General features: G+C 35.8%; 1 pseudogene; it reads left to right on the top strand.

The window, feature by feature from the left end:
• Positions 1–6,558: 6,558 nt before the first annotated feature.
• LOC120090204 lies at positions 6,559–18,571 on the top strand (annotated as a pseudogene).
• Positions 18,572–20,219: the final 1,648 nt, after the last annotated feature.

Here is a 20,219-nt window from a genome sequence, read left to right as displayed (position 1 = left end):
TATTCACGACGTATTTCATGTGTCAATGTTAAGGAGATACGTGTCTAACCCTATGCACATACTAGCAGCACAACCAGTACATCTCAAAGAGGATTTATCTTACAAGGAAGAGGCCATCAAGATATTAGACAGAAAAGACCAAGTACTCAGAAATAAGACAATTTCTTTGGTGAAGGTATTATGGCGTAATCATGGAATCGAGGAAGCAACCTGGGAACCTGAAGAAAAAATGAGGAAGAGATATCCTCAACTTTTCAAATGACATATCAGGTAAATTTCGAGGACGAAATTTCTTTTAAGGGGGAGATGGTTGTAAACCCCGAACTCTAAGTTCCCTAGATAAGCATGTTTAGCCAAAGGAATGTTATATTACATATTTATTAATTAGAAATTCATGTTTATTTATAGGGATTATGAAGGAAGGGAAGGAAGATATATTAAATGAAGAAACTCATTCATTAGTTTGGCCTAAGTGTGGGGTGACGTGGCAATCTACTTTTTGAACTCGGGAAGTGGCAGAAAGATTAAAAAGGAAGTGAAACTTCAAAAGCATGGTTTCGGAAATTAACAAGAGCAAATTTAGTGAAATCAGTGCCATTTGAAAGATTGCAAAAGGAGAAGAACAAAAGTGGAGAATTTGCAGAAGAGGCAGAACCTCAGATTAGTCAGGGCATGAGATGAAGATTGGAAGCTCTAGGCCAAACTATAAGAAATTTTTAGCTAAAATTTTAAGGTAAGAATTTAAATAAATTCTAAACAAGTTTGTACAAGAAAGTTTCTTGAAAAGAGCTCTGGATTTTGAGTTATGAATTTTTGAAATTGTAACAGGGAATCGGTGCATAAGCAGATAGCTGCTTGGGAAGAACAAGCAAACAGCTCACCATGGAGAGTTATAGCGAGATATGGGAATGAGGATCTTTCTTATGAAGGAAATCTCGTTGATTTTGTGATGAGGATCTCGCTCCAGAAAGAAATCTCGCTAGAAATTGGGCTAAGTATTGTTGGAAAGGTGAGCATCGCTAGGATGAAAGTTTCCAGGAAAAAAAAAACTTGATCTCGCTCGTGAGAATCTCGCTAATCTCGCTAATCTCACTCATGAGAAGGAACTCGTAGATCTTGTCATGAGGAGGATCTCGCTCATAAGGATCTCGTTAGTAAAGATATCTTTGTTGATGAAAGTTCCTTTAGTAAATGAACTATTTGAGGTATTTTACTAAGAATTCTAAGTAGTTTAACTGGGAATTATGTCCTTTCAGGCCAAGAAGATCTAGGAGAGCTGTATAAACCGTTAAGAGCCATAACGAGTGGTGAGTGACTAAGTGAAATAATGTCTCCAATACTTATGCAGATAAGATCAAATAGATTACAGTGACATTAATGATGAATTTATACTCCCTCAAGCAACAAATGGTTAGAAAATAACTTAACGCATGTTTCCCGGCTTGTATATGTGTAACACAGGCCAAGGTATGTCATGTAGTCATTACAAAAGTTAAGTTTCTAATGTTGAAATATGCTCCCTAGAGGAAGGCTATGAGAGAATGAGTTCTTGTGTAGATGGTAGGCAATAGAACTTAATTTGATGCTACAAAATATCCCGATACTGAAGGACATTTGAGAAGGTACCTGACCAACTTAATACCGAAGGACATTTGAGAAGGTATCTTAGTAGCTCGATATTGAAGGACAGGTTTGAGAACGTATTTGAGTGGAAGTACCTAAGGTATGACGGTACTTAGTATAGCCACGTGCACGTAGGCAGTTCTGAATGAGAGACTGAAGTATGAGTCTCTTCGCTGGTATTAAACATTGGGAGCTAGAGCATTTAGGCTCGTTCTCAACTAGGGAATAATGATGTTTGATGATGTCTAAGAATCGTTTAAAGCTTCACTTAGAGACAATTGCTTGAGATATTCATTAGTAAACTTACATGTTCATAGTGATGTAGTGCATGATGTTATACGATTCTATAGTCGCTCACTAGGCTTTTAGCTCTTTTCCCTTCTCAAGTAGCGGTCAGATTCCTCAAGGTTGATCCTGCTGCTGCTTGCCACTAAGAGACTCAACTTATTAAGAAGACTTAGGTTGATGATCTATTTATGTACACATGTTTTGAGAGAGACTAGGGCTTTGTTAGAGATGTTTGGGCCCATCTGTGAATGTTTCTCCCCTTAGATGTTATATCATGGTTGTATGCATATGTTTATATAATTTTTTGTAGAACCTTAAGGAGGCATACCATATGCATACTTTATTAATATTTAACGGTTGGCATTTAGATTAGCGAGCTAAGGTGGTGGATGCTGGCAACAGGGCTAGTAACTACCATGGTCATATCTTCTTTTAGATTACAAGGGTAATCTGGGAGGGGGTGTGACACATGGTTAGAAGCTAACCAATCCATGCCCAATATAACATCGAAATCATGCATATCTAAAATTATCAAGGTTACATCTAATGTGCGATTGGCTACCTCTACCTGACATGCTTTTATCTTTTTTGTAGCTAACATGATCTCTCCTGATGGAGTGGAAATGGAAAATACAAATGACAAAGGTTCTGAGTCTAACATGGCATGCCTCACAAATATAGTAGATATAAACGAGGGTGAAGAGCCAAAGTCAAATAAAACAAGAGCATGATGTTTTAAAATGGGAAGTGTACCTGTTACTACGGTGCCTGACTTCTCAGCCTCATACTGAGTGGTAGAAAATACCCTTCCCTACTGTTGCTGACGACTTGGGCCTCCTTGGAATGAGCTTACAGGCTGGCCCCTGTGCTCAAGCGCATTCCTTCTCGGGCATCTATTTGACATATGCCCTATCCGGCCAAATCGAAAACCAATCCCAGAGCCAGCTAGACAACGTCCCCAGTGTTGCTTACCACAAGTGGTACATATCGGCCTGTCCTCCCTACCAGTTACAGCCTGGGAACCCTGTTGTCCCCACTGATGTGGAGCATTTACTGTGTTCTGGCTCCTCTACTTATGTTCAGAAGCTCTGTGTTTGGCCTTCCTTTTCTGCCATGCGAAGGTCCCCATCTCGAGCGACCTCCTGTATTCCTCTCCCACCTGGGAGTCAGCATCAATCCTCATGGCGGCCCGTAGTGTCGCAGCATATGTCTTGAGATCCAAGGAATGCACCATCCCCCAAAGTCCGCTCCTCAGGCCCTGGATAAATCTCTCAATCCTCGCTGCCTCGGTGGCTACTAGTTCAGAAGCAAAGTGAGACAACTTATTGAATTCTTGCTCGTATTCCTCCACCGACATAATCCCCTGCCTCAAGTTCAAGAATTCTGCCTGTTTATTGTATCGGGTGTTGGCCAAGAAGTACTTCTCATAAAAGCGTTCCTTGAACTACTTCAAGGTTGCAAGTTCACCACCAGTATCAATCATCTTTTCTGCTGAATGCCACCAGATTTTCACATTACTAGTCAGCATGAAGACCGCGCATCGAAGCTTGTGCTCTTCCGGGCACCTCATAAAATGGAATATTGTCTCAATAGATGACAGCCACATATCTGCATTGATGGGGTCCTCGAACGATCCATCAGAGGGGCGGGGGTCATACTTCTGGAAATCCCTCAAATGTTTGGCCTCAAGTGACAGGCCCTGCACGTCTCTTTCCTGCGATCGGGTCTGACGTAACGACTCGGGTGGCACCAAATCCTCCTGAGCCTGGGTCTAGGCAGGCTGCCCTGCCACGTTCTACGGATCAATTTCTACAGCTTTCCCATTAGGGCGGTTGCAACAGCTTCACTAATTCTGGCCTCTATCGCCTTTTCATCAACTTGGGTCACAGGCGGATTTAGAGCTGCCGAAGCAGTCTGGCTACTCTCAACTCTCTCAGCTTGCTTTTCTTCTCTAATTGTCCTTCTTGTTCTACGTTTTGGTGCAATGTCCTTTCATAAATTCGTACGTTAACTAACTATTCCTGGGTCTTTCTCAGACATCATGCATTTAAAACACTACATTACTGCTCTCATGTATGCATTGAAACTTTTGTTAGTAGAACGTACTTGGCGATGACGGGGAATCCATTACTGGGCCACAGGGACTATCTAGACTTACGTAGTAAGTCAGTCTACAGAAACCAAAATATGGGCTCTGATACCAACTGTAACGACCCAACCCCCTAGGACTTAAGTTAGGCCGTTACTAAAATACATGCATGTATGGCACTTAAAACGACACTTTTTTATGTTGAAATAAATGCTAAATAGATAAGGAAATTCAAAAGTTCTTTATTAAATGCAAACATCGAAAACAAGATTAGGGTACCCATAAATCATAAAGGTTAATAAATAAATATGATAAAAACAATTCTTACTAACAAGTTCGAAAATAAAAACTAACATTAAGGGAAATATGAAAAGAACATTAAATCTCTTTATGCGGAAGCGTAAAAACTAGTCCCAGTGGCTCGATCACAGATTCCGCTTATCTATCATTGGTGCATCTCTACCCTTACCTAAAATAACAGCATGAGAAAGAATGAGTATAAAATACTCGGTAAGTAACCCCATTACTGGGGTCAGGCTGGGCATCTATGTCCTCTAGATACCCACCTATGGCACATATACTCATGAAACAAGAAGGAGACTGAGTCCTATCCTACTGTAGTTAAGCATGCCCTCTACCTCTGGTGTATCTTAAAGGAAACATAAACTGGTGAATCCTAAAGGAAAAACAAACTGGTAAATCCCGAAGCAAACAATAACTAGTGAGTCCCGAAGGAAACAAAAACTGGTGAATCCCGAAGGAAACACAAACTGGTGAATCCCGAAGGAAACACAAACTGGTGAATCCCGAAGGAAACACAAAACTGGTGAATCCCGAAGGAAACACAAACTGGTGAATCCCGAAGGAAACACAAACTGGTGAATCCGAAGGAAACACAACTGGTGAATCCCGAAGGAAACATAAACTGGTGAATCTCGAAGAAAACACAAACTAGTGAATCCCGAAGGAAACACAAAATCTAAAGAGGCATCTAACTAATCAGTAAGGATAGTCACACGATCTCAACATCAAAATCACCACTGTACGAATCGAAGACATACATTTAATCCTCGATGTCATGGCTCTACCACATACACACATACCTCAACAGCAAGTTCTACAACATTCAAGTATACATTAACATCATAGTTCTACAACGTACATGTATGCCTCAACATCAACATCTCAGATACAATCATATGGAAACACATACCATCTCATACTAATATTCAAGTATCTATGTGTATATTTAAACAATTCAGGTCTCGTGCCAGGACATACTTTAGTTCAGATCATACTATCATTCATCATTCTAACATTTGCCATAACATACACTCATCATGCTAGCATACAACTAAGGTCTGGCCCGTGGGCAGTTCCAGTAGTAAGATTACTTACCTTAATCGAAATTCCACAGATAAACTTAGACAACCAAACGATGACCGGGGTTTGAAGTAACAACCCTAACATACGAATACAACCAATAAAGTTCAGTCCAACAATAATTACGAAATCTCAGATTCAAAACCACAATACCCAAAACTTACCCAAAGAACTTGATCAACAACCACTCCCAAGATTTCGACTCCAAAAATCTCCTGCTAACAGATTTTAACTCCCAATGAACCTTAAAGATACAAGGGTTAAGTCAAACTTAATTCAGTAATCGAAGCATGCCCACAAACCAATAATAAGGATCAAAACTCTTACCAACACTCTTGTCGAACGATCTTGAATTTGCTGGACCATCGCTGCTGTGATTTCCCAAGTTCAAATCTGAAATTAAATAAGCGACTAATTTCATCCTTAATCCAACTTAGTGGTAATCTAAAGTCTTTCAAGAACCCAACCACCAAAAATAGATCTTACCAAAAAGCTAAAAGTCAAGCTGCTAGAAGACGACGTGGCAGGCGGTGGAGAAACCGGCTGGGCGAGCAACAGGGAGTTCGGATGTGGGCAGTAAAGGAAAGCGGCGCGGTGGCGTTCGGAATGGAAATGAGGGGAGGCAGCGCAGCAGTCGTTCAGAATGGGCAGTGAGGGGATGCAGCTCGTGAAGGCATGAAGAAAATTTTCTAGGGAAGAGGGGGACCCGTGCGTGAGGGAGATGGGGGGAGGGGGGGATTCTTCTTATTTAAAAATAATAATAATAATAATAATANAATAATAATAATAATAATAACAAAAAAAGAAAATAGTATAATTATAATTAAATCATTTCCTTATTCCACTTTATACTATTTAATTCCTTTCCTTTTTCAAAGAAAATTAATTCATGCCATTAATTTTCAAAATTGAATAATTTTCACGCCAACACTTAAATTCTCGCACTTATACTTCAAATCAAAAATTCCAAACATGCTCTCCAACGAAGGATAATTACTGAATTTCCAACTAATAAAGTTACTAAAAATTACATTATTATTAAATAAAAATGTGTGGGATGTTAGAGTTCTTCAGCTCGTTTACAATCTATCCCATGTGCATCTTTGACGACCCCTGGCTTTTCAGCATCGCATCATTTTGGACGAAGTATTCCTTCAACAAAGCTTCAAGAGAATATGAAGAATTTGACATGTTGGTACCTTTGTTGTGAGATTGAAGTGGTTGTTGTTGTGCGTGCTGGTATCCAAGGAAGAGACCTTGCTTATGCTGCTGTTACATACCATATTGATCTGGTTTTTTTGTTGACCTCCCCAAGAGAAGTTAAGATGGTTTCTCCATCCTGGATTATATGTCTTTGAGAATGGGTTATTTCTCACAACCCACATAGCCAATCACGGGTTACCCCAACGCATCAATCTAGTGAACATTTTTTGTTTGAACTACGTTGTTCATTGCTAAATTCTTTAGCATATTTGTCATGGTAGCCATTTTCATTGATAGGTTAGTCACCACCTCAGTTTCGATCATCCAAGTTCATTGTCAGGTACCTATTCGAACCTACAAATAAGAGTTGGTGGTTGAAAGGATACCAGTAATAGGCCAGTTTCCTACAGTTGACCGATACTGGATTTCTCCATAAGATCAATAAGAGAGGATATTCCATGAAGCGGTATCGAAGAAGAATAACCATCCTGGATTATATGTCTTTAAGAATGGGTTATTTCTCACAACCCACATATCCAATCACGGGTTACCCCAACGCATCAATCTAGTGAACGTTTTTTGTTTAAACTACGTTGTTCATTGCTAAATTCTTTAGCATATTTGTCATGGTAGCCATTTTCATTGATAAGTTAGTCACCACCTCAGTTTCGATCATTACGGGCCTATGCCGCTTATCTTCTGATTGTGACTCATCTACACATTCCATATTGTGTTTGGTTATACAGTCTAGAATTTTCAAGGCTTCGTCATATATTTGTCCATGAACAACGAGGCCTTGCCTTCTCTTGGTAGAGAGGGATATGATTTATAAATGATATTACAAATCAGTTGTTCAATAGAGGGTCAGTGGGAGCTTAAGGGTAAAACAGTAATTTTGACATAGCTATAAATACAAACCACCTGTGAAGGATCGACTTACTGATTATGGTTGAAATAGACAGAAATATATCTATAGTGAGAAGACTGCAATTATTGAGCTATAGTGGTGTGTCTTGATAGTTAACGAATAGTAATTAATTCGGTTTAAAAAGTTTTAACTGATTAATTACAAATCGTTGGAGCTCATGATCTATAGGTCCATTAGATCCTTCTACTGGCTCATAAATTGGAATAGCAAATTGAGTATTAGTTGGATGAATTTTGGACTTGTGGTTATGAATATGAAATTTTTAAATTCAATTACTAGGGTTTTCAATTTATTATATTTGATACAATTAATTAAAATTGTTTAATTTAGTTGAAATTAAACAAATTTGGAGAATCAATTAATATTTAAATTATGATTTAAATATGAAATTTAATCATATTGGTGGAATTAGTGTTTTATTAACTTAATATTAAGATACTAAATTAATATTATTTTAATTAAAAGGTTTAATTAAAATAAAATAAAATTGTAAGAGTGTATTAACATGGAGCGGAAGCAACAAGGATCAATAAGTATTCAAATTCATTAATTTTGGCAGAAACTAAAGTATATCTAGTATGAGAGGGTTTGAAGTCATACCTTTGTAGAACTCTTCAAGATCTTGATCAACAGCAATTGTCTTCTCCAAAAACCACCATGGACCACCTCAAGATCTTCCCCACTATCCTCTTGAAGCTTTAGAACAAGTTGTGGGATTCAAGAATAGCTTGAATCGACGGAAAACAAGGGAAAGCTCATCGCACCAGTCTACTTGAAGAACTTTTTTTCAGCCCTAAATTTTCTCTAAAATTTCTTTTGAATGCATGTTCCAAATATACTCCAATCTTCTTTATTTGTTGCAGGTAAACATGCAAAAAAGATCACTGCATGAGTTACAGCTCATGCTTGGAGTAAATGTGAAGAAGGGAAGTGATGTTTGTGTGAACTAGTAGAAGATGGTAATAGAAAAATTTGTTTTTCCATTTTGTGCATGTTTACAATTTTATATATATGTATGTATATATATATATATATATATATGTATATATGTATATATATATGTATATATGTATATATATATGTATATATATATGTATGTATATCTATATATATATGTATCATATATATGTATGTATATCTATATATATATGTATGTATACTTTTTATCAAAACCAATTTCAAAATCAATTTTGGTTTTAAAACTGAAAATCTTATTAATTTTATAAAATTCATTTCATAAATTAATTTTTAAATAATTCTAATTAATTTAATAGCAAATATTAAATTAATTTTTTTATATAAATTCATCTTCATATATTTAAATCATATTTAAATATAACTTTTCTTATTCCGTTTAATTCTAATTCGAACATTTCAAATTAACTTATCAAGCTACTCTAAAGCTTGTCCATTTACGAGCTAGTAGGGAAATCTCGCGGACCTACAAATCATGGGTTCCAACGATCCAAGATTAATCGGCTAAACTTATTATACCGAATTAACCCTCATTCATTAACTAATGGGTCACTCCATTATAGCCCATAGCTGAACTCCTCTTACTGTAGATATATTATGTCCACTTTATATAACCATAATCAGTAAGTCAATCATTCACAGGTTGTTTGTAATCATAGTTGGGTCAAGATAACCGTTTTACCCCTGTGAATATATCTTGTTCCTTAAGTTCCCACTGACCCTCTAATGAGCAATTTTGATTCATAATACCTATGAATCAAGTTCTTTCTCTATCATGAGAAGGTAGGTCCCTAATTGTTCAAGACCTTGTATCAGTACTTAAGAGAACAACCTATCTGCTAACCCTGCGAATTCCATCTTGTAGGGCTATGTCCCCAGCTATTCATCTGGTCTTATCCCAAAATGGGAGACTTATTAAGCAGTGCTGTTGGACTACTCTCACTGTTTTCATATCAAAGGATAATTCCGAACAAATAGAAGTTCGTAGCTAGCTCAGGATTAAGATCGAGTTAAACTAGGTTACTTAATAAATGAAATAATCAGTTTTAACGGTAAATGGTCGTTAGAAAGAAAAGTGATTATTTTTGTGGTCCAGTCTATATGCAAACTCATTGCATAGGATGCCCCCACTCACATGTCTCTACATGAACGATCTGTGGATCACATCGTTTGTAGCACCTTACAACTTCTTGTAACAACTACAAAGTGTGTCGCATCCAATAGTGTTAGCAGGATGAGATACCCCATTTCATCCATATACGTATTAGAACATTTAGGCTATATACTATTAATTTGATCATGTTTATGTCACTATATATAGTTAAAGTATTCAAACTATAGCCATGGATATGTTTATTGGATTTTTATAATAGAATGCGAAATCAACAATTTATTACTATCGATAAATAGAATGTTTAACATAAACTGTGAGTTTTAGGACATTCCCCAAAAAAATTAGTTTTATATAAATTAATTTGTAAAAATAATTTTAAATAAAATTGTTTCATTTAAAATAAAAATAAAAATCAATTTTTGAAAATGATTAAAAATCAAAGAGAAGTAGATTTTTCCAATCTAAAGAAACTAAAAGAACTATTCTATGGGGGAAGATGGGGCCTGCAGTTTTCATCTTCCTCCATCATCTAAAAAAAACAAAAGAAAGGTTCTTAAGCTTTTTCCTGTTTGTTTTTCCAGGCTCTTGTTCTCCTCCTCTAAAATTCTACTCTTCTTTTAAAAAAAAATCTCTCTCTTCCAAAATAGTAAGAGCCCACAAACTTCTGGTTCTCATCTAGAGAATACGAAGGTAGCCATCATGGTGGTGTTCGTCGGTTTGAAGGATTCAATTGAAGAACTGTTCTTCAAAGGTAAGGGTTTTTTTAACCCATTTTATTTTTCCTATATTTCGTTTCGAGTATGTTGTATTTTCTAAATTAATTGCATATCTTCTGTTCTTCTCTATAAGACTTTTATTTTATAATTTTTTGGGATTTAGATCTGATCCCCACTTCCGCTCAAGGACTTTTAATAGGGTTCCTTCAGTAGCCCTAATCACAGAGATTGAAGAAATGTGATGCAAAACTTGCATGCGTAGAACAACCATGCGAGGAAGATTCTAGTACGCAAAAAAACCATAAAGCGACAACATGGGCCAAATCCAATGAATCTGTGATATGATCAACCAACACAACAGGGCATGGAATTAAATGTACAAGTGTGAAATCTAAAGTAACTCGAAATAGAGAACCAGAGAGCAGAAGCAAATCGTTCCAAATTTCATTGAGAAAGAACACAAACAAATACCATCGACAAGAACATATTATACAAAAACAATAAATTACAAGCATGCTTCTTTAAATGAACAATGGATAGAGTACGCAAACCTTTAAAGCACTTTTTCTTCAAGTATCCCTCGATCAATCTCCAATGCGTCCAAAGAAGAACTCGAATGCAACGATCAGAACAGCCAACAACACAAACTGAAGAATCCTCGATCACTATCGAGTGCAACTCGATCCTCGACCCTCGAACAAGAACAAGAACACCACCACAAGAGTTACCTTGGTATTCTTAGTATGAGAATCTAGGAGTTGTGGGCTCTGTGTGACTTTGGATAGAGGAATAAAGGAGGTAAACGATCGATTAGATGATCGAGTAAGTGGGAGAAGGAAGAAGCCTATCGTATAAACTTGATATTCGATGATGTAGTAAGAAGAAGCCTATCGTATAGACTTGCTACTCGATCGTGTAGTAATGAGTAACTATCGTATAATAAACTCGCTACTTGATCGTTTAGGCTATGAGATGCTATCGTTTACTAAAACTATTTTACTCGATAGCCTTTTATTTCTAAAACGATACAATGAATCAACCACTCGGCTTAGAAAAAAATAATTTTTTTTTATCTCACAGTTACCATAAAACTTCCAATAACCTCCCACTCAAGTCGGTTATTGAAGAAAAAGATTAATTAATTATCACATAATTAATATATTGTAAATAATACAATAACCAACTTATCATATTATATTTATGATCTATAGTTTTAATATTTCTTCATACGAAACATATAAATTATAGTTCTTTTTCTATTTTATGGTATTTAATATAAATCATATTTATATTAATTCTTCCAATTAATAATGTATCAAATACATCATATCAATTATATCACATATAATTGAATCAATTTAATTATATCATATATAATCAAAATTTCTCTTGTTAATTTGGTTCTCAACTTGAACCCACTGAGCTACCAAGGAGACCTTATGGACCTGTAGCTTGAAACTCCAATGGTACGTGAATTACTGACTAAACTCTTTAATCACGAGATCCACCATCCGTTAACTATTGGTCACTCCACTAAATACCGACAGTTGCACTCTTCGCACTACAGATATATTTTCATGCTCATTTGGATATAATCAATCAATAGTGCGATGACCCTTCACAAATTGCTCGTAAGTACAGTTGAACCAATTTACCGTTTTTCCCCTGTAGTTACATCTAACTCCTTAAGTATCACTGATTCCTCTAATGAACAATAAGTCATAGTCCTACTATGACTGAGTTCCCTCTTCTCAAGAGAGGGTGTGGTCACTATGTTCAAGACCCAGAATCAGCCCTTAAAGGAGCAATTTATCTACTAACCCCTACTTCAAGAAATGAGTGAATTCCGTCTTGTATAGCTGAGTTCCCAGCTCCCCAATCAGATGAATCCCCAAAATGGCAGTTTTGTTGAGTTGGCAATCTGGCAATTCTCACCTATAAAAATCAAAAGACCACCCTCATGAGTAGAAGTTTTCAACTCATTCAAGATTAAGGCCATGCCACCTATGGTCATCTTAGGAAAACGTAAGTCTCAATTATGAACGGCGTTATATAAAAAGACTAATCATTTCATGGTTCGGTCTTATACAAACTCTTTGTATAAGATACCCCCGCTCGCATATCCCCACATGAATGCTCAGGATCAGACCATTTATAGTACTTTACAACACTTGTAACATCTACAAAGCGGGCCATATCCCTAGTGTCACCAGGATAAGGTATCTCTCCTATATCCTTATTCTACAAACCATTTAGGTTATTACTTAAGGCATGATCCATTTGTATATCTCCACATACATGCTTAAGTTACATAAAATAACCTCGGATCTTAGTTTATTGAACTTTATAAATGCTTATAAAATAACACTTATTTTATTAATAACAATATGTTTACATAGTGTTTACAAACTACGAGATTACCAAGGAATTAGGATACCAATCCCAACAAAATCATCATTAGAGAGATTTTTAGGATACACTTTCAATACCTATAAATAGTCTGTGGCAGCTCATACAATGGATACAAAGGCTCTACAAGAGATTGTGGAAGCTCTGCCAAAATACCTCCATTTTCGTCTCATAAGTCCCAAGTGAAGATTCTAAGTGGGAGCTTAGTCTCTTCTCTGGAAGTGAGGAAAAATTCAACCTTCATCTCGAAGAAATCACAAGTAGCAAGTAGCAAGCAGCATTGGAGCCAAAGGAAGTAAGAGATTACAACCTGAAGTTTGATATCTCTATCTATCATTTTTATTCTTTCCTTTTATTCATATTTTATATTAAGAATCACACCTGAGAATCATCTTATTTTTAATATGAATATGATTACCATACATTTCATCTCACTCATATTCTTCTTCTCTTTTTTCATGAGCAACAAAATTCCCAGTGGGGTTGAGAAGATAACCTAATATTTTCCAAAAGCATGCATATGTAAAAAAATTCATCTTGTTTAATTTGCATTTATTTCAATGTCTAATTCAGTTAGAATTTAATTAGGTATAAGTGGTCAACTAGTCGAGAGAACAAGCAACTTAGACTTCATTAAACAAGGAAAGAATTAGATTTAGAGATAAAGTTAGATCTTTCATGAAATAATCAACTCAGCATGCATTATAAAGATAGAACAAATGTGACTTTTGACACCAAGAGGTGGGATCATTAACAAAAGTCGATACATGAATGCTTACATATGCTATGCTTAAGGAGTTATTAGTGAATCTTCTTGACCCTACTTCATTCATCGCTTTTTAACCCCATTCTATCACCTGCTATTTTTTTGTAATTGCTCTTTCTCGCCTAGTCACCATTTCATATTCATCACATCATCACCACCATCACCATTGTAGTTATTAACATATTTAGTATAAACACATCACCATTGCTTATGATTTACACTTCACCGAAAGAGATCATTAAAACATTCAACAAGTCACATTACCAAATTCCTATGTTCGATCCTGGACTTACCAGGAAATCTTGTTTGGATTTTACTTGGGTTCAAACACGGAAACTTGTCCTACGTCATTGTATATATTACACATTTCATCTAGGCACAACTGAGTTAAATATACATACGTTTACGCATGAGTATGTTTAATTAAATCATTCAACTATATACAGTAACATTTATATTAAAATGATGCATGAAATAATGTTTATCCTATGGTGGGACTTTTATACTATATGGCATACACTATGCAATATAATAAATAAACTATACATCACATGTATAATAAAATTATACAAGCAATATTGGATCGAAATTGAAATCTTTAACATTAATTAAATTAATATAATACTCATATTAATTTAATTAGTGAAAATAAATAAAAATAATTAATTAATAATAATTAACAATCAATAAATACCAAAAAAAAAAATTAAACTACCTTTAGGTTGCTACAACCCACACTTGAAGCCATAATTAGCACGGTCTCATATGCACGCGGACATTCGGAGTGTTGCGATGCTCTAGCCGAGCGTCGCAACGCTGGCATTTATGCTGCCATAATGTGCCCTTACACTGTTCGTAACGTCACGACACTTCGTGCAGTGTTACAACACTGCGTCTAGAACACAGTCACACTGGGCTTTCTGACTTATGTGTAGAGCGAGCGTTGCTACGCTCTAGCCTTATGCTCTAAGGCAAAAGACTTCCTCTACTTCACCCATTCATCCGTTTTGCTTCGTTCTTGCTTCAAAATTCTCTAAAATGAAATTGAAAACTCACCACGAGTGACAGGACTATTACAAGCTCAATTTTAAGATCTAGAATGCCCAAAAATACACTAGGCCCTTATAGATCGACTGATTAAAGCAGTAAAAACTATGCCAATTTCGAAATATTCAAATGCAAACCAACAATATTCAAAATCCAATACACCCACCAAAAACTCTGAATTGATGTTCGAAAACGAAAATCAGAGACACAATTGGCTCTAATACCAATTGAAGGGTTCTGAATATCGCAAAGAAGAAGCAAATAAATGCAGTTGTGTCTTGTTTTCATTTTACGGAATATTCAAATTACAGAGGGACGTAAACTAAGGATAAACAAAGATAAACTAAGAATGCTCTCAACTAAGTTAACAGAAAGGAGAAGAGAATGAGAGAAACTCACCATTGAAAAACCTTTCTTCATGTATCCTCCCCAACAGCACCACCACAAGTCGATCTCCTCTTGATCTCCGGAACTCAGGACCAAAACCACAAACACATCAGTGAAGAAAGGGACACCACCATAAAGGAGTCATTGTTATTCTCAAAGATGAGAATCAATGCGGAGTTTTGTGGGCTCGATTAGAAGAATAGTTGTATAAGGGAATATTTTGTTTGAGAGAAGTTTTTGGCATAGAGAGCATTTTCACGCAGAGAAAATGGATGCAAGAAGAAGAGATGAAGATCCAGAATTGCTCCCTATTCTTCTGTGAAAATACGTATAAGAGAGAGGGAGTGGGTTAAGAAAGTCATCAAATAACTCCATCCCCTTTTTTAATTTAAAACAAATTCAAAATTTTTAATTTTTAATTTCTAATAAATATATATATGTATACATATATATATATATACATATTTGTTCATATATGTATGCATATTTGTCCATATATATATATACACACACACACACACATATAACTGTATTATTATATCACATATAACATAACATATAGTTTATTACTCTCTCATATAACCTATAGTATTAATATGAATATAATTCATATTAATTTTAATCTATAGTTTTAATATGAATCATGTTTATATAATTAAAATCATATTCAAATATTTATTTCTCTCACTAAAACTTTATATTATAATGTATAACATACATTATATTAATTATATCTTATATAATTAATTCCCTTTAACTAATTTGAACAATTCAAATTAATCCAACATTAATTTGATTCTCATTAATCCTTATTGAGCTAATAAGGAAACCTTATGAGCCTATTGATTGAAGCTTCAACGATACTTGATTAATTAATTAAACTCTTTAATTAAATAATCAACCTTCGTTAACTGCTAGTCACTCGACTAAAGAACGACAACTGCACTCTTTGCACTATAGATATATATCTGTGCCTATTGGATATAACTAATCAACAGTACGTTGACTCTTCAATAACTTCCGTCAGTACAGCTGGATCAAAATTACTGTTTTACCCCTATAGTTACATCTAACTTCTTAAGTACCACTGATCCCTCTAATGAACAATTAGTTATAGTCCAACTATAAATGAATCCCTCTCGGGCCAGGAGAGGGTGTGGTGCCGCATTGTTCAAGTCCCGAAATCAGCACCTTAAAGGAGTAATGTATTTACTTATCCTAACAATAGAGAAGGAGTACATTCCTTCTTCTATAGTTGTGTTCCCAGCTCCTCAATCAGATGAATCCACAAAATGGTAGGCTTATTAAGTCGATGAATCTGACCATTCACATCCATATAAATCAAAAGACCATCCTCCTAGGTAGGAGTTCATAACTCACTTAGGATTTAAGTCAAGTCACTTTTGGTTGTTCTAGTGAAATGTAAGTCTCTTCTAGCAACGGTGTTATAAGTAGAGACTATTCATTTCGTGGTCCAGTCCTATATAAACTCTTTGTATAGGCACTACAAGAATTTTGGGCTTTAATGTCGGTTGGCAAAAGTGAAACCGGATGTATAATGTTGGTTTTATTTTTTTAAAAAAAAGTGGATCTTTAATGTCGGTTTTAAACTGACATTGTAGGTATACCTTTAATGTCGATTTAAAACTGAAATTAAAGATCCGTTTTTCTTTTTTTAAAAAACAAAAAAAAAAAAACCCATTTCCCCCCATTTTTTTCATTTCCCGCTTCCTTTTCCCCCTTCCCCCCCTCCCCCCAATTTTCTTTTTCCTTTCATTCCCAGACTTCCCTATCTATCCCTTTCTAAACCCTATTTTCCCTATCATCGACTTCCGCCGCTCGACACGCACCGTCCCTTTTCATGCAACCCAGCGTCATGCAACCCATGCTGCCGCACCCAATCGCCTGCATCCATGTTGCAATTGTTGGTAGGAATAGAAAATACAATCTTGTTCTGACCCTCCCCTGTTTCAGTCATTCCTTACCCCTTTCAAAATGAGCCAAGCCATAGTTACAATGGTAGATTACGCAACTCAAAGCGAAAAATCCAACACCTGCTCCTACTGAGACCCTAACTCTGCTCAACGGCAAATGGATTCTCGCGTAAGTTCTCTTAATAATACCAAACTTGATACTAGTAACCTGGTTGGTTATTTTTCCAATAGTTGTTTTAATAACAACTTCCTCTTTGTACTATATGATTGAACTTCGTATTATGAATTGGGAAAAAGATCCTGAATCAACGAAACCTAGTAATTTTTTTCGGATGATTGAAAAGCTGGAACGAGTTTAATCGAATTTCATTTCTGCTGACTAATCACACATCTCCCTTGCAAAGCTTCACGAATTTTTAAATATTGGCGGTAATTTCTTGTACGTGTTGATCTTGAATATCATATTTGGACTTAGTATCGACCTACCATGTGGCGTTGTTAATTCAGCTACTTCCTATTGGGCGAGTCATATTGCTCTGTGTTAAACTAGAATGTATGGGCCATTTAGAAAGGGTTTGATTAAGTTTTGGTTTCTTTGATGGGATTCAGACTTGTGATTGAGATGACTGCAATTGTCCTTGCATCTGGTTTTGTATCAATTTCTTTGAATGTGGTCAGCTAGCCGAAGTTGCTAGCATTTATGTTTGCTTCACTAAACCTTAGAGGGAAATCAAGGGAGTCTTTACAATAGCTTTTTACACCTGACAAACCTGCCTTAATTTTATATGGCAAGAGTTTTAATGTCTAGAGGATGATCATAACCTGCTAAAACTTTTTTTGTCCCCTTTTTTTTTTGTCTTTTGTTGAAATCTATTTGCTGTCTATTACGTACTAGCATATGATTGGTTGCAACAATTCTACATTACAAAATTATGTCACCCAACGTTTCTTAATATGAATGTTTGGGGATGTAGGTACACATCATTCTCGGGTATGCACCCACTGTTGTCTAGGAGTACATTTCCATTGGTCAAAGTGGAAGAAATTTCACAAATAATTGATTCATAGAGTTTCACCGTCCAAAACTCCATCCAGTTTTCCGACCCTCTAGCCACCACTTCTATTAGTATTAATGCAAAGTTTGAATTTAAAAGTCCCCAGCGTGTACAGGTAAGCTAGAATCTTTCGGTGATCCGACAGTCTGAACGGTAAAAAAAAAATGGATTTTTTTGTCCGTAGGTGCAATCTCAACTCTTTTGACTTTGTAATATTTCGGTGATCCGACAGTCTGAACGGTAAAAAAAAAAATGGATTTTCTTGTCCGTAGGTGCAATCTCAACTCTTTTGACTTTGTAATAAGCTAATATTTATTTTCACACTCAACGATTTTTCCAGATAAAGTTTGAAGAAGGTGTCATGGGACTCCCCAGCTAACGGATTCATTAGTTATACCAGAAAATGTGGAGTTTCTCGGGCAAAAGATTGACCTTTCACCATTCAATGGTGTCATATCCTCCATTCAAGATATTACTTCAAATGTGGCCAAGATGATATCGAGCCAACCACCGATCAAGTTCTCAATCCCAAGTAGCAGTGCCGAGTCTTGGTTGCTAACTACTTATCTCGATGAAGATCTTCGAATTTCACAAGGAGATGGTGGTAGCATGTTTGTATTCATCAAGGAAGGCAGTGCTCTCTTATCTCCCTAAATATCTAGTTTAGGGAATTCATGGTTCTTTTTTATTCTTGTCTTTCTCAAAACCACAGTGGATTTATTTTGACATCAAATTACCTATAAAATGGACATCTCAGAATCTTGGAGTGGCCAAGCTTGCACCCCATTTTAGATGAACCAAGTGCACATAAATCTGTGAGGGATATGGACTTTAGGTGAGCCATGAAGTTGTCTATTGCTGATATATTCTCGACGTATGGAAACATGTCTGTTTGTTTATTTCCTCACACAGTATCTATACAAATATTGCTATTAGGGTATCTTTTCGTACAATAAAATTTGTGTGTTCATATTTAATGGGTTGCTTCGTGAACATAGTTCTTATCTTGATCTTTTGGAATTGTTATTAGGAAAGTGTTCACAACATCTTCAAATCTATGCATAAAGCATGATGGTATGGAATGTTTTGTAGACCATTTGACATTAACCTGTTGCTAGCAGAACTATATAAATAACCCATAAAACATCAATTAAATTTGTTATCTGTGACTCTGATTATGGTGGATGGAAATTTTGCAAGTATTTGTTGGCTTTTCTTCCCTCTCCTGGATTAATGATTTAGACGCTTAGTTTAATCTTGTTCTAGCCTAGACTCAGAGTTCTTGGCTTCTACTTCCAATGATGGATCAGTAAGAGTTTGGAAGACTGACGATGGAGTTCTTATAACCCGGAGTGCGGTATGGTAGATATTTTTACCTGTTATTTTGTGTTTATTGCATTTTCCTCATAATTAGTAACATGTTTATTTGGATTTCTAAGGATGGAACTAAACCATTTTTATTTTGTACCCGTCCAAACAGGTACGACTCTTTCAGAACTCATTATCAAGCTCTAATAAAAATGGTTTAGACATCAGTAATTGGAAAAGAATTGGGTATAAGAGGTTGCTGAGAAAGCCTGCTTGCATAATGTCCATCAGTCGAGATGGAAAATATTTGGCTTTGTAAGTGCATCTCATTGTCAAATTGATTATTACTGTTTGTTTTTAATCACAATTCTATAGTTTATGTTAGAACAATCGATAAATTACTGCTTGATACCTCAAGTACGATGATATCAGTGGTAACAAATTAATTAGCAAGATAATTTAAAACAACTCAATAGTCTTTCTGTTCTTTCTTTTCAGAATATATAGATAGGAATTTAGCTGCAAAAGCGGAAATTATCCATGGACATATCGTAAAAACTGGGACTCGTGAAGACTTATTTGTAATGACTTTTCTTGTTAACGTTTATGTGAAATGTGGAGTCATGGAAATTGCTCACAAAGTGTTTGATAATTTGCCTAGAAGAAATGTCATTACATGGACAACTCTAGTGACTGGTTATATTCAGAATTCATAGCCTTTAGTTTCTTTTCGAGTGTTTATAGAAATGTTGGGAGGTTACCTGAACGAGCAGTTTCAATTAATGGTTGGGGGCTTGCATTTAGAGCTTGTGGAGATAGACTTATTGTTATTGGTGGACCAAGGGCCATGGGGGAAGGTTATATAAAACTCAATTCATGGGTTCCAAGTGAAGGACCTCCAAGATTGGATTTGCTTGCAAGGAAACCATCTGCAAATTTTGTGTATAACTGTGTTGTGATGGGATGCTAAAACTTTAAAAAAAAAAAAAATAAT

Source organism: Benincasa hispida, chromosome 11 (genome assembly GCF_009727055.1).
Source record: "Benincasa hispida cultivar B227 chromosome 11, ASM972705v1, whole genome shotgun sequence".
NCBI lineage: Eukaryota > Viridiplantae > Streptophyta > Magnoliopsida > Cucurbitales > Cucurbitaceae > Benincasa > Benincasa hispida.
Note: the sequence above shows the minus strand (reverse complement) of the source record. Positions and strands in the feature narration are given on the sequence as shown.